The sequence below is a fragment of the Engystomops pustulosus genome, chromosome 3 (assembly GCF_040894005.1).
Source record: "Engystomops pustulosus chromosome 3, aEngPut4.maternal, whole genome shotgun sequence".
NCBI lineage: Eukaryota > Metazoa > Chordata > Amphibia > Anura > Leptodactylidae > Engystomops > Engystomops pustulosus.
Window position 1 is genome coordinate 49,543,348 of NC_092413.1, and position 11,895 is coordinate 49,555,242.

The following is an 11,895-nucleotide window of genomic DNA, read 5'->3' on the forward strand; positions in this document are numbered from 1 at the left end:
ACAGTGCCCGCACTGTAAGTACAAAGACAGAGTCACCTGCTCCTGCCGGCGTCGTCGTCTTCTTCTTCGGCGGCGGCAACAAAGGAGAAGTGGGGATGAGTAGGCGGGAGGCTTACCTCCTTTGCTGGATAAGGCAGTGGGGAAGTGACTTTTGAAAAAAAAAAAAAAAAAAAAAACCTGGGTGGTTTTTTTTTTTTTTTTTTTTTTTTGTGCTGCTTCTGTTTTTTCCACCAGGACAAGGAAGCTTCAGCGAGCTGAAGCGTACAAAAATTGGTACGAAACTCAGTTCCGTTCCTCTCCACGGAAATCTTTAGTAAAAGGCGAAAGATTTTTGCGTTTTGAAGAAGAACCAGAGTTGGTGATTGAAGGCTAGAGGGCGCCACCGCCGGCCCCAGCCCCCGCCCAGGCCCAGGCTGGCTTAGGGAGAGAGCCGTCAGCACGGGCGGGGGAGGGGAAGCAGGTGGCCGCCCGCCGGCCAAACTCCTTGCAGCTTTCCAAGCCCAGCACAGCTTCCTGGAAGGAAAGCGGCCAGAGCGAGCGAGGGGAAGAAAGAGAAGTGGGGGAACAAGAAACCCCCCAGAATTCAGGGTTCCTTCGGCCGCATTTGCATGTATGCAAGCCAGAGCCAGCTCCCACCAGTCTCAGCGGGGAGGAAGCAGAAACCACAATCATCCCTTTGTTTGATCCGGCCACCCCGGATCATGCGCTTTGCCGCAGCGGACCCTGTCCCCGCAGGGTTGACGACGTTTCGGAGGGAAACCCTGGCGCCGCGCGCGGCAAGCGGTCGCCGCCCTGATGCTGGCGGGCCCCGGCTCCCGCCTGCCAGGCCCCGGGAAGCGGGCCTGCTTTCAAGCCGGACTTATGCCTGGCGTGCCCCTGACAGTGCCCGCACTGTAAGTACAAAGACAGAGTCACCTGCTCCTGCCGGCGTCGTCGTCTTCTTCTTCGGCGGCGGCAACAAAGGAGAAGTGGGGATGAGTAGGCGGGAGGCTTACCTCCTTTGCTGGATAAGGCAGTGGGGAAGTGACTTTTGAAAAAAAAAAAAAAAAAAAAACCTGGGTGGTTTTTTTTTTTTTTTTTTTTTTTTGTGCTGCTTCTGTTTTTTCCACCAGGACAAGGAAGCTTCAGCGAGCTGAAGCGTACAAAAATTGGTACGAAACTCAGTTCCGTTCCTCTCCACGGAAATCTTTAGTAAAAGGCGAAAGATTTTTGCGTTTTGAAGAAGAACCAGAGTTGGTGATTGAAGGCTAGAGGGCGCCACCGCCGGCCCCAGCCCCCGCCCAGGCCCAGGCTGGCTTAGGGAGAGAGCCGTCAGCACGGGCGGGGGAGGGGAAGCAGGTGGCCGCCCGCCGGCCAAACTCCTTGCAGCTTTCCAAGCCCAGCACAGCTTCCTGGAAGGAAAGCGGCCAGAGCGAGCGAGGGGAAGAAAGAGAAGTGGGGGAACAAGAAACCCCCCAGAATTCAGGGTTCCTTCGGCCGCATTTGCATGTATGCAAGCCAGAGCCAGCTCCCACCAGTCTCAGCGGGGAGGAAGCAGAAACCACAATCATCCCTTTGTTTGATCCGGCCACCCCGGATCATGCGCTTTGCCGCAGCGGACCCTGTCCCCGCAGGGTTGACGACGTTTCGGAGGGAAACCCTGGCGCCGCGCGCGGCAAGCGGTCGCCGCCCTGATGCTGGCGGGCCCCGGCTCCCGCCTGCCAGGCCCCGGGAAGCGGGCCTGCTTTCAAGCCGGACTTATGCCTGGCGTGCCCCTGACAGTGCCCGCACTGTAAGTACAAAGACAGAGTCACCTGCTCCTGCCGGCGTCGTCGTCTTCTTCTTCGGCGGCGGCAACAAAGGAGAAGTGGGGATGAGTAGGCGGGAGGCTTACCTCCTTTGCTGGATAAGGCAGTGGGGAAGTGACTTTTGAAAAAAAAAAAAAAAAAAAAAACCTGGGTGGTTTTTTTTTTTTTTTTTTTTTTTTGTGCTGCTTCTGTTTTTTCCACCAGGACAAGGAAGCTTCAGCGAGCTGAAGCGTACAAAAATTGGTACGAAACTCAGTTCCGTTCCTCTCCACGGAAATCTTTAGTAAAAGGCGAAAGATTTTTGCGTTTTGAAGAAGAACCAGAGTTGGTGATTGAAGGCTAGAGGGCGCCACCGCCGGCCCCAGCCCCCGCCCAGGCCCAGGCTGGCTTAGGGAGAGAGCCGTCAGCACGGGCGGGGGAGGGGAAGCAGGTGGCCGCCCGCCGGCCAAACTCCTTGCAGCTTTCCAAGCCCAGCACAGCTTCCTGGAAGGAAAGCGGCCAGAGCGAGCGAGGGGAAGAAAGAGAAGTGGGGGAACAAGAAACCCCCCAGAATTCAGGGTTCCTTCGGCCGCATTTGCATGTATGCAAGCCAGAGCCAGCTCCCACCAGTCTCAGCGGGGAGGAAGCAGAAACCACAATCATCCCTTTGTTTGATCCGGCCACCCCGGATCATGCGCTTTGCCGCAGCGGACCCTGTCCCCGCAGGGTTGACGACGTTTCGGAGGGAAACCCTGGCGCCGCGCGCGGCAAGCGGTCGCCGCCCTGATGCTGGCGGGCCCCGGCTCCCGCCTGCCAGGCCCCGGGAAGCGGGCCTGCTTTCAAGCCGGACTTATGCCTGGCGTGCCCCTGACAGTGCCCGCACTGTAAGTACAAAGACAGAGTCACCTGCTCCTGCCGGCGTCGTCGTCTTCTTCTTCGGCGGCGGCAACAAAGGAGAAGTGGGGATGAGTAGGCGGGAGGCTTACCTCCTTTGCTGGATAAGGCAGTGGGGAAGTGACTTTTGAAAAAAAAAAAAAAAAAAAAAACCTGGGTGGTTTTTTTTTTTTTTTTTTTTTTTGTGCTGCTTCTGTTTTTTCCACCAGGACAAGGAAGCTTCAGCGAGCTGAAGCGTACAAAAATTGGTACGAAACTCAGTTCCGTTCCTCTCCACGGAAATCTTTAGTAAAAGGCGAAAGATTTTTGCGTTTTGAAGAAGAACCAGAGTTGGTGATTGAAGGCTAGAGGGCGCCACCGCCGGCCCCAGCCCCCGCCCAGGCCCAGGCTGGCTTAGGGAGAGAGCCGTCAGCACGGGCGGGGGAGGGGAAGCAGGTGGCCGCCCGCCGGCCAAACTCCTTGCAGCTTTCCAAGCCCAGCACAGCTTCCTGGAAGGAAAGCGGCCAGAGCGAGCGAGGGGAAGAAAGAGAAGTGGGGGAACAAGAAACCCCCCAGAATTCAGGGTTCCTTCGGCCGCATTTGCATGTATGCAAGCCAGAGCCAGCTCCCACCAGTCTCAGCGGGGAGGAAGCAGAAACCACAATCATCCCTTTGTTTGATCCGGCCACCCCGGATCATGCGCTTTGCCGCAGCGGACCCTGTCCCCGCAGGGTTGACGACGTTTCGGAGGGAAACCCTGGCGCCGCGCGCGGCAAGCGGTCGCCGCCCTGATGCTGGCGGGCCCCGGCTCCCGCCTGCCAGGCCCCGGGAAGCGGGCCTGCTTTCAAGCCGGACTTATGCCTGGCGTGCCCCTGACAGTGCCCGCACTGTAAGTACAAAGACAGAGTCACCTGCTCCTGCCGGCGTCGTCGTCTTCTTCTTCGGCGGCGGCAACAAAGGAGAAGTGGGGATGAGTAGGCGGGAGGCTTACCTCCTTTGCTGGATAAGGCAGTGGGGAAGTGACTTTTGAAAAAAAAAAAAAAAAAAAAAACCTGGGTGGTTTTTTTTTTTTTTTTTTTTTTTTGTGCTGCTTCTGTTTTTTCCACCAGGACAAGGAAGCTTCAGCGAGCTGAAGCGTACAAAAATTGGTACGAAACTCAGTTCCGTTCCTCTCCACGGAAATCTTTAGTAAAAGGCGAAAGATTTTTGCGTTTTGAAGAAGAACCAGAGTTGGTGATTGAAGGCTAGAGGGCGCCACCGCCGGCCCCAGCCCCCGCCCAGGCCCAGGCTGGCTTAGGGAGAGAGCCGTCAGCACGGGCGGGGGAGGGGAAGCAGGTGGCCGCCCGCCGGCCAAACTCCTTGCAGCTTTCCAAGCCCAGCACAGCTTCCTGGAAGGAAAGCGGCCAGAGCGAGCGAGGGGAAGAAAGAGAAGTGGGGGAACAAGAAACCCCCCAGAATTCAGGGTTCCTTCGGCCGCATTTGCATGTATGCAAGCCAGAGCCAGCTCCCACCAGTCTCAGCGGGGAGGAAGCAGAAACCACAATCATCCCTTTGTTTGATCCGGCCACCCCGGATCATGCGCTTTGCCGCAGCGGACCCTGTCCCCGCAGGGTTGACGACGTTTCGGAGGGAAACCCTGGCGCCGCGCGCGGCAAGCGGTCGCCGCCCTGATGCTGGCGGGCCCCGGCTCCCGCCTGCCAGGCCCCGGGAAGCGGGCCTGCTTTCAAGCCGGACTTATGCCTGGCGTGCCCCTGACAGTGCCCGCACTGTAAGTACAAAGACAGAGTCACCTGCTCCTGCCGGCGTCGTCGTCTTCTTCTTCGGCGGCGGCAACAAAGGAGAAGTGGGGATGAGTAGGCGGGAGGCTTACCTCCTTTGCTGGATAAGGCAGTGGGGAAGTGACTTTTGAAAAAAAAAAAAAAAAAAAAACCTGGGTGGTTTTTTTTTTTTTTTTTTTTTTTTGTGCTGCTTCTGTTTTTTCCACCAGGACAAGGAAGCTTCAGCGAGCTGAAGCGTACAAAAATTGGTACGAAACTCAGTTCCGTTCCTCTCCACGGAAATCTTTAGTAAAAGGCGAAAGATTTTTGCGTTTTGAAGAAGAACCAGAGTTGGTGATTGAAGGCTAGAGGGCGCCACCGCCGGCCCCAGCCCCCGCCCAGGCCCAGGCTGGCTTAGGGAGAGAGCCGTCAGCACGGGCGGGGGAGGGGAAGCAGGTGGCCGCCCGCCGGCCAAACTCCTTGCAGCTTTCCAAGCCCAGCACAGCTTCCTGGAAGGAAAGCGGCCAGAGCGAGCGAGGGGAAGAAAGAGAAGTGGGGGAACAAGAAACCCCCCAGAATTCAGGGTTCCTTCGGCCGCATTTGCATGTATGCAAGCCAGAGCCAGCTCCCACCAGTCTCAGCGGGGAGGAAGCAGAAACCACAATCATCCCTTTGTTTGATCCGGCCACCCCGGATCATGCGCTTTGCCGCAGCGGACCCTGTCCCCGCAGGGTTGACGACGTTTCGGAGGGAAACCCTGGCGCCGCGCGCGGCAAGCGGTCGCCGCCCTGATGCTGGCGGGCCCCGGCTCCCGCCTGCCAGGCCCCGGGAAGCGGGCCTGCTTTCAAGCCGGACTTATGCCTGGCGTGCCCCTGACAGTGCCCGCACTGTAAGTACAAAGACAGAGTCACCTGCTCCTGCCGGCGTCGTCGTCTTCTTCTTCGGCGGCGGCAACAAAGGAGAAGTGGGGATGAGTAGGCGGGAGGCTTACCTCCTTTGCTGGATAAGGCAGTGGGGAAGTGACTTTTGAAAAAAAAAAAAAAAAAAAAAACCTGGGTGGTTTTTTTTTTTTTTTTTTTTTTTTGTGCTGCTTCTGTTTTTTCCACCAGGACAAGGAAGCTTCAGCGAGCTGAAGCGTACAAAAATTGGTACGAAACTCAGTTCCGTTCCTCTCCACGGAAATCTTTAGTAAAAGGCGAAAGATTTTTGCGTTTTGAAGAAGAACCAGAGTTGGTGATTGAAGGCTAGAGGGCGCCACCGCCGGCCCCAGCCCCCGCCCAGGCCCAGGCTGGCTTAGGGAGAGAGCCGTCAGCACGGGCGGGGGAGGGGAAGCAGGTGGCCGCCCGCCGGCCAAACTCCTTGCAGCTTTCCAAGCCCAGCACAGCTTCCTGGAAGGAAAGCGGCCAGAGCGAGCGAGGGGAAGAAAGAGAAGTGGGGGAACAAGAAACCCCCCAGAATTCAGGGTTCCTTCGGCCGCATTTGCATGTATGCAAGCCAGAGCCAGCTCCCACCAGTCTCAGCGGGGAGGAAGCAGAAACCACAATCATCCCTTTGTTTGATCCGGCCACCCCGGATCATGCGCTTTGCCGCAGCGGACCCTGTCCCCGCAGGGTTGACGACGTTTCGGAGGGAAACCCTGGCGCCGCGCGCGGCAAGCGGTCGCCGCCCTGATGCTGGCGGGCCCCGGCTCCCGCCTGCCAGGCCCCGGGAAGCGGGCCTGCTTTCAAGCCGGACTTATGCCTGGCGTGCCCCTGACAGTGCCCGCACTGTAAGTACAAAGACAGAGTCACCTGCTCCTGCCGGCGTCGTCGTCTTCTTCTTCGGCGGCGGCAACAAAGGAGAAGTGGGGATGAGTAGGCGGGAGGCTTACCTCCTTTGCTGGATAAGGCAGTGGGGAAGTGACTTTTGAAAAAAAAAAAAAAAAAAAAACCTGGGTGGTTTTTTTTTTTTTTTTTTTTTTTTGTGCTGCTTCTGTTTTTTCCACCAGGACAAGGAAGCTTCAGCGAGCTGAAGCGTACAAAAATTGGTACGAAACTCAGTTCCGTTCCTCTCCACGGAAATCTTTAGTAAAAGGCGAAAGATTTTTGCGTTTTGAAGAAGAACCAGAGTTGGTGATTGAAGGCTAGAGGGCGCCACCGCCGGCCCCAGCCCCCGCCCAGGCCCAGGCTGGCTTAGGGAGAGAGCCGTCAGCACGGGCGGGGGAGGGGAAGCAGGTGGCCGCCCGCCGGCCAAACTCCTTGCAGCTTTCCAAGCCCAGCACAGCTTCCTGGAAGGAAAGCGGCCAGAGCGAGCGAGGGGAAGAAAGAGAAGTGGGGGAACAAGAAACCCCCCAGAATTCAGGGTTCCTTCGGCCGCATTTGCATGTATGCAAGCCAGAGCCAGCTCCCACCAGTCTCAGCGGGGAGGAAGCAGAAACCACAATCATCCCTTTGTTTGATCCGGCCACCCCGGATCATGCGCTTTGCCGCAGCGGACCCTGTCCCCGCAGGGTTGACGACGTTTCGGAGGGAAACCCTGGCGCCGCGCGCGGCAAGCGGTCGCCGCCCTGATGCTGGCGGGCCCCGGCTCCCGCCTGCCAGGCCCCGGGAAGCGGGCCTGCTTTCAAGCCGGACTTATGCCTGGCGTGCCCCTGACAGTGCCCGCACTGTAAGTACAAAGACAGAGTCACCTGCTCCTGCCGGCGTCGTCGTCTTCTTCTTCGGCGGCGGCAACAAAGGAGAAGTGGGGATGAGTAGGCGGGAGGCTTACCTCCTTTGCTGGATAAGGCAGTGGGGAAGTGACTTTTGAAAAAAAAAAAAAAAAAAAAAACCTGGGTGGTTTTTTTTTTTTTTTTTTTTTTTTGTGCTGCTTCTGTTTTTTCCACCAGGACAAGGAAGCTTCAGCGAGCTGAAGCGTACAAAAATTGGTACGAAACTCAGTTCCGTTCCTCTCCACGGAAATCTTTAGTAAAAGGCGAAAGATTTTTGCGTTTTGAAGAAGAACCAGAGTTGGTGATTGAAGGCTAGAGGGCGCCACCGCCGGCCCCAGCCCCCGCCCAGGCCCAGGCTGGCTTAGGGAGAGAGCCGTCAGCACGGGCGGGGGAGGGGAAGCAGGTGGCCGCCCGCCGGCCAAACTCCTTGCAGCTTTCCAAGCCCAGCACAGCTTCCTGGAAGGAAAGCGGCCAGAGCGAGCGAGGGGAAGAAAGAGAAGTGGGGGAACAAGAAACCCCCCAGAATTCAGGGTTCCTTCGGCCGCATTTGCATGTATGCAAGCCAGAGCCAGCTCCCACCAGTCTCAGCGGGGAGGAAGCAGAAACCACAATCATCCCTTTGTTTGATCCGGCCACCCCGGATCATGCGCTTTGCCGCAGCGGACCCTGTCCCCGCAGGGTTGACGACGTTTCGGAGGGAAACCCTGGCGCCGCGCGCGGCAAGCGGTCGCCGCCCTGATGCTGGCGGGCCCCGGCTCCCGCCTGCCAGGCCCCGGGAAGCGGGCCTGCTTTCAAGCCGGACTTATGCCTGGCGTGCCCCTGACAGTGCCCGCACTGTAAGTACAAAGACAGAGTCACCTGCTCCTGCCGGCGTCGTCGTCTTCTTCTTCGGCGGCGGCAACAAAGGAGAAGTGGGGATGAGTAGGCGGGAGGCTTACCTCCTTTGCTGGATAAGGCAGTGGGGAAGTGACTTTTGAAAAAAAAAAAAAAAAAAAAAACCTGGGTGGTTTTTTTTTTTTTTTTTTTTTTTGTGCTGCTTCTGTTTTTTCCACCAGGACAAGGAAGCTTCAGCGAGCTGAAGCGTACAAAAATTGGTACGAAACTCAGTTCCGTTCCTCTCCACGGAAATCTTTAGTAAAAGGCGAAAGATTTTTGCGTTTTGAAGAAGAACCAGAGTTGGTGATTGAAGGCTAGAGGGCGCCACCGCCGGCCCCAGCCCCCGCCCAGGCCCAGGCTGGCTTAGGGAGAGAGCCGTCAGCACGGGCGGGGGAGGGGAAGCAGGTGGCCGCCCGCCGGCCAAACTCCTTGCAGCTTTCCAAGCCCAGCACAGCTTCCTGGAAGGAAAGCGGCCAGAGCGAGCGAGGGGAAGAAAGAGAAGTGGGGGAACAAGAAACCCCCCAGAATTCAGGGTTCCTTCGGCCGCATTTGCATGTATGCAAGCCAGAGCCAGCTCCCACCAGTCTCAGCGGGGAGGAAGCAGAAACCACAATCATCCCTTTGTTTGATCCGGCCACCCCGGATCATGCGCTTTGCCGCAGCGGACCCTGTCCCCGCAGGGTTGACGACGTTTCGGAGGGAAACCCTGGCGCCGCGCGCGGCAAGCGGTCGCCGCCCTGATGCTGGCGGGCCCCGGCTCCCGCCTGCCAGGCCCCGGGAAGCGGGCCTGCTTTCAAGCCGGACTTATGCCTGGCGTGCCCTGACAGTGCCCGCACTGTAAGTACAAAGACAGAGTCACCTGCTCCTGCCGGCGTCGTCGTCTTCTTCTTCGGCGGCGGCAACAAAGGAGAAGTGGGGATGAGTAGGCGGGAGGCTTACCTCCTTTGCTGGATAAGGCAGTGGGGAAGTGACTTTTGAAAAAAAAAAAAAAAAAAAAACCTGGGTGGTTTTTTTTTTTTTTTTTTTTTTTTTGTGCTGCTTCTGTTTTTTCCACCAGGACAAGGAAGCTTCAGCGAGCTGAAGCGTACAAAAATTGGTACGAAACTCAGTTCCGTTCCTCTCCACGGAAATCTTTAGTAAAAGGCGAAAGATTTTTGCGTTTTGAAGAAGAACCAGAGTTGGTGATTGAAGGCTAGAGGGCGCCACCGCCGGCCCCAGCCCCCGCCCAGGCCCAGGCTGGCTTAGGGAGAGAGCCGTCAGCACGGGCGGGGGAGGGGAAGCAGGTGGCCGCCCGCCGGCCAAACTCCTTGCAGCTTTCCAAGCCCAGCACAGCTTCCTGGAAGGAAAGCGGCCAGAGCGAGCGAGGGGAAGAAAGAGAAGTGGGGGAACAAGAAACCCCCCAGAATTCAGGGTTCCTTCGGCCGCATTTGCATGTATGCAAGCCAGAGCCAGCTCCCACCAGTCTCAGCGGGGAGGAAGCAGAAACCACAATCATCCCTTTGTTTGATCCGGCCACCCCGGATCATGCGCTTTGCCGCAGCGGACCCTGTCCCCGCAGGGTTGACGACGTTTCGGAGGGAAACCCTGGCGCCGCGCGCGGCAAGCGGTCGCCGCCCTGATGCTGGCGGGCCCCGGCTCCCGCCTGCCAGGCCCCGGGAAGCGGGCCTGCTTTCAAGCCGGACTTATGCCTGGCGTGCCCCTGACAGTGCCCGCACTGTAAGTACAAAGACAGAGTCACCTGCTCCTGCCGGCGTCGTCGTCTTCTTCTTCGGCGGCGGCAACAAAGGAGAAGTGGGGATGAGTAGGCGGGAGGCTTACCTCCTTTGCTGGATAAGGCAGTGGGGAAGTGACTTTTGAAAAAAAAAAAAAAAAAAAAACCTGGGTGGTTTTTTTTTTTTTTTTTTTTTTTGTGCTGCTTCTGTTTTTTCCACCAGGACAAGGAAGCTTCAGCGAGCTGAAGCGTACAAAAATTGGTACGAAACTCAGTTCCGTTCCTCTCCACGGAAATCTTTAGTAAAAGGCGAAAGATTTTTGCGTTTTGAAGAAGAACCAGAGTTGGTGATTGAAGGCTAGAGGGCGCCACCGCCGGCCCCAGCCCCCGCCCAGGCCCAGGCTGGCTTAGGGAGAGAGCCGTCAGCACGGGCGGGGGAGGGGAAGCAGGTGGCCGCCCGCCGGCCAAACTCCTTGCAGCTTTCCAAGCCCAGCACAGCTTCCTGGAAGGAAAGCGGCCAGAGCGAGCGAGGGGAAGAAAGAGAAGTGGGGGAACAAGAAACCCCCCAGAATTCAGGGTTCCTTCGGCCGCATTTGCATGTATGCAAGCCAGAGCCAGCTCCCACCAGTCTCAGCGGGGAGGAAGCAGAAACCACAATCATCCCTTTGTTTGATCCGGCCACCCCGGATCATGCGCTTTGCCGCAGCGGACCCTGTCCCCGCAGGGTTGACGACGTTTCGGAGGGAAACCTGGCGCCGCGCGCGGCAAGCGGTCGCCGCCCTGATGCTGGCGGGCCCCGGCTCCCGCCTGCCAGGCCCCGGGAAGCGGGCCTGCTTTCAAGCCGGACTTATGCCTGGCGTGCCCCTGACAGTGCCCGCACTGTAAGTACAAAGACAGAGTCACCTGCTCCTGCCGGCGTCGTCGTCTTCTTCTTCGGCGGCGGCAACAAAGGAGAAGTGGGGATGAGTAGGCGGGGAGGCTTACCTCCTTTGCTGGATAAGGCAGTGGGGAAGTGACTTTTGAAAAAAAAAAAAAAAAAAAAAACCTGGGTGGTTTTTTTTTTTTTTTTTTTTTTTGTGCTGCTTCTGTTTTTTCCACCAGGACAAGGAAAGCTTCAGCGAGCTGAAGCGTACAAAAATTGGTACGAAACTCAGTTCCGTTCCTCTCCACGGAAATCTTTAGTAAAAGGCGAAAGATTTTTGCGTTTTGAAGAAGAACCAGAGTTGGTGATTGAAGGCTAGAGGGCGCCACCGCCGGCCCCAGCCCCCGCCCAGGCCCAGGCTGGCTTAGGGAGAGAGCCGTCAGCACGGGCGGGGGAGGGGAAGCAGGTGGCCGCCCGCCGGCCAAACTCCTTGCAGCTTTCCAAGCCCAGCACAGCTTCCTGGAAGGAAAGCGGCCAGAGCGAGCGAGGGGAAGAAAGAGAAGTGGGGGAACAAGAAACCCCCAGAATTCAGGGTTCCTTCGGCCGCATTTGCATGTATGCAAGCCAGAGCCAGCTCCCACCAGTCTCAGCGGGGAGGAAGCAGAAACCACAATCATCCCTTTGTTTGATCCGGCCACCCCGGATCATGCGCTTTGCCGCAGCGGACCCTGTCCCCGCAGGGTTGACGACGTTTCGGAGGGAAACCCTGGCGCCGCGCGCGGCAAGCGGTCGCCGCCCTGATGCTGGCGGGCCCGGCTCCCGCCTGCCAGGCCCCGGGAAGCGGGCCTGCTTTCAAGCCGGACTTATGCCTGGCGTGCCCCTGACAGTGCCCGCACTGTAAGTACAAAGACAGAGTCACCTGCTCCTGCCGGCGTCGTCGTCTTCTTCTTCGGCGGCGGCAACAAAGGAGAAGTGGGGATGAGTAGGCGGGAGGCTTACCTCCTTTGCTGGATAAGGCAGTGGGGAAGTGACTTTTGAAAAAAAAAAAAAAAAAAAAAACCTGGGTGGTTTTTTTTTTTTTTTTTTTTTTTTTGTGCTGCTTCTGTTTTTTCCACCAGGACAAGGAAGCTTCAGCGAGCTGAAGCGTACAAAAATTGGTACGAAACTCAGTTCCGTTCCTCTCCACGGAAATCTTTAGTAAAAGGCGAAAGATTTTTGCGTTTTGAAGAAGAACCAGAGTTGGTGATTGAAGGCTAGAGGGCGCCACCGCCGGCCCCAGCCCCCGCCAGGCCCAGGCTGGCTTAGGGAGAGAGCCGTCAGCACGGGCGGGGGAGGGGAAGCAGGTGGCCGCCCGCCGGCCA

General features: G+C 57.5%; 14 non-coding genes across 14 annotated transcripts; all 14 read right to left on the bottom strand.

The window, feature by feature from the left end:
- Window positions 1-242: 242 nt before the first annotated feature.
- LOC140123321 (U5 spliceosomal RNA) lies at window positions 243-358 on the bottom strand. The gene has a single exon (XR_011854647.1). It is a non-coding gene; the product is annotated as a U5 spliceosomal RNA (small nuclear RNA).
- A 762-nt stretch (window positions 359-1,120) lies between these two features.
- Window positions 1,121-1,236, bottom strand: LOC140123322 (U5 spliceosomal RNA). Its single transcript, XR_011854648.1, has one exon. It is a non-coding gene; the product is annotated as a U5 spliceosomal RNA (small nuclear RNA).
- A 763-nt stretch (window positions 1,237-1,999) lies between these two features.
- On the bottom strand, window positions 2,000-2,115 carry LOC140123323 (U5 spliceosomal RNA). The gene has a single exon (XR_011854649.1). It is a non-coding gene; the product is annotated as a U5 spliceosomal RNA (small nuclear RNA).
- Window positions 2,116-2,877: 762 nt separating this feature from the next.
- LOC140123325 (U5 spliceosomal RNA) lies at window positions 2,878-2,993 on the bottom strand. The gene has a single exon (XR_011854650.1). It is a non-coding gene; the product is annotated as a U5 spliceosomal RNA (small nuclear RNA).
- Window positions 2,994-3,756: 763 nt separating this feature from the next.
- Window positions 3,757-3,872, bottom strand: LOC140123326 (U5 spliceosomal RNA). Its single transcript, XR_011854651.1, has one exon. It is a non-coding gene; the product is annotated as a U5 spliceosomal RNA (small nuclear RNA).
- Window positions 3,873-4,634: 762 nt separating this feature from the next.
- Window positions 4,635-4,750, bottom strand: LOC140123327 (U5 spliceosomal RNA). Its single transcript, XR_011854652.1, has one exon. It is a non-coding gene; the product is annotated as a U5 spliceosomal RNA (small nuclear RNA).
- A 763-nt stretch (window positions 4,751-5,513) lies between these two features.
- LOC140123328 (U5 spliceosomal RNA) lies at window positions 5,514-5,629 on the bottom strand. The gene has a single exon (XR_011854653.1). It is a non-coding gene; the product is annotated as a U5 spliceosomal RNA (small nuclear RNA).
- A 762-nt stretch (window positions 5,630-6,391) lies between these two features.
- Window positions 6,392-6,507, bottom strand: LOC140123329 (U5 spliceosomal RNA). The gene has a single exon (XR_011854654.1). It is a non-coding gene; the product is annotated as a U5 spliceosomal RNA (small nuclear RNA).
- A 763-nt stretch (window positions 6,508-7,270) lies between these two features.
- On the bottom strand, window positions 7,271-7,386 carry LOC140123045 (U5 spliceosomal RNA). Its single transcript, XR_011854384.1, has one exon. It is a non-coding gene; the product is annotated as a U5 spliceosomal RNA (small nuclear RNA).
- Window positions 7,387-8,148: 762 nt separating this feature from the next.
- On the bottom strand, window positions 8,149-8,264 carry LOC140123046 (U5 spliceosomal RNA). Its single transcript, XR_011854385.1, has one exon. It is a non-coding gene; the product is annotated as a U5 spliceosomal RNA (small nuclear RNA).
- Window positions 8,265-9,026: 762 nt separating this feature from the next.
- Window positions 9,027-9,142, bottom strand: LOC140123047 (U5 spliceosomal RNA). The gene has a single exon (XR_011854386.1). It is a non-coding gene; the product is annotated as a U5 spliceosomal RNA (small nuclear RNA).
- A 761-nt stretch (window positions 9,143-9,903) lies between these two features.
- On the bottom strand, window positions 9,904-10,019 carry LOC140123048 (U5 spliceosomal RNA). Its single transcript, XR_011854387.1, has one exon. It is a non-coding gene; the product is annotated as a U5 spliceosomal RNA (small nuclear RNA).
- Window positions 10,020-10,782: 763 nt separating this feature from the next.
- Window positions 10,783-10,898, bottom strand: LOC140123049 (U5 spliceosomal RNA). Its single transcript, XR_011854388.1, has one exon. It is a non-coding gene; the product is annotated as a U5 spliceosomal RNA (small nuclear RNA).
- Window positions 10,899-11,660: 762 nt separating this feature from the next.
- Window positions 11,661-11,776, bottom strand: LOC140123051 (U5 spliceosomal RNA). The gene has a single exon (XR_011854390.1). It is a non-coding gene; the product is annotated as a U5 spliceosomal RNA (small nuclear RNA).
- Window positions 11,777-11,895: the final 119 nt, after the last annotated feature.